This window comes from Otolemur garnettii, unplaced genomic scaffold (assembly GCF_000181295.1).
Source record: "Otolemur garnettii isolate 467f Iridium unplaced genomic scaffold, OtoGar3 scaffold00091, whole genome shotgun sequence".
Lineage (NCBI taxonomy): Eukaryota > Metazoa > Chordata > Mammalia > Primates > Galagidae > Otolemur > Otolemur garnettii.
Window position 1 is genome coordinate 4403779 of NW_003852486.1, and position 1319 is coordinate 4405097.

The following is a 1319-nucleotide window of genomic DNA, read 5'->3' on the forward strand; positions in this document are numbered from 1 at the left end:
GGCATTGTGGTGGGCGCCTGTAGTCCCAGCTACTTGGGAGGCTGAGGCAAGAGAATCGCTTAAGCCCAAGAGTTTGAGGTTGCTGTGAACTGTAACTCCATGGCACTCTACTGAGGGTGACATAGTGAGATCTCAAACAAAAATGTTGGTATGTTTCTTTCATAATTTCTTTTTTTCTCATTTATTTATTTTTCTATAATTCGTGTAAGAAACTGGAATTTAAGGAAAAGAGTGGATTTCTAGCTCATTGGGTGGATTATGTACCAGCCTTGGAGGCAAGGGCGAGACCATATAAGTATGGTAAAGGGTTCATTGCAGTCCCTTCAGTGTGGGCCTCTCATGATGTGCCCATGCCACAGCGAACTGCAGCCTTGACCCATTGCCCAGCCTTCTCAACATGGGCCATAAGCACTGAAAGGAATTTCACATTGTGTAACAAAAATGGACTTAATGCACCAAATTCTGTTTATGGTCTGAGGTCAGAATGATTACACTTTTTATATTTAGTCAGCTCTGTGATTGCCCAGGATTGAGCTTCAGTGTTTTGTAATTAGGAAACAGTATGATAGAGTGGGTAAGAGCTAGAAGTTTGAGGTAGTTTGCCAGGATTCATCTTGCTGTCCCCTTCCTTTCCTTTCTCCCTTTCTCACTTTTCTCTCTCTCCCAAGTCCCTCAAAATGATAATGCTTTCTCATTTTTTGAACTGTGTGATTGATCTTGGGATATAGTTTGACCTGTTTTGGCTTCGGTTTTCCTTAGCTGTAGAATGGGCCCAATGAATAAAATCTCAGGCTGGGCATGGTAACTCACACCTGTAATCTCAGCACTCTAGGAGGCTGAAGAGGGTGGATTCCTTGAGTTCAGGAGTTTGAGACCAGCCTGAGCAAGAGTAAGACCCCATCTCTAAAAATAGCTGGTGGTGTGGCTGGCCCCTGTAGTCCCAGCTACTTGGGAGGCTGAGGCAAGGGGATCACTTAAGCCCAAGACTTTGACGTTGCTATAAGCTATGACACCACAGTGCTCTACCCAGGGCTACAAAGTGAGACTCTGTCACCAAAAAAAAAAAAAAAAATTAAGGGGTTGCAAGGATTGAGTAAAATAATCGCAGTAGTCAGTAAACTGTGTTTGTTATTATTGATACAATCATGTACTTACGACATGATAATGTTGTAACCATTGCTGGACCACATACACAATAGTGACCTATCCCATAACATTGGCTGGGCAGGGTGGCCCAGGCCTATAATCCCAGCATTTTGGTAGGCTAAAGCAGGAGGATTGCTTTAAGCCAGGAATTGGGGTGGGGACCAGCCTAGTCA

The 1319-nt window shown here is 43.9% G+C and overlaps 1 protein-coding gene and 1 non-coding gene across 6 annotated transcripts in view; both read left to right on the forward strand.

The window, feature by feature from the left end:
- KHDC4 (KH domain containing 4, pre-mRNA splicing factor) overlaps window positions 1-1319 on the forward strand; it is a 20390-nt gene that overhangs the window by 13345 nt on the left and 5726 nt on the right. The window lies entirely within an intron of this gene.
- Window positions 296-431, forward strand: LOC111727047. The gene has a single exon (XR_002774686.1). It is a non-coding gene; the product is annotated as a small nucleolar RNA SNORA42/SNORA80 family (small nucleolar RNA).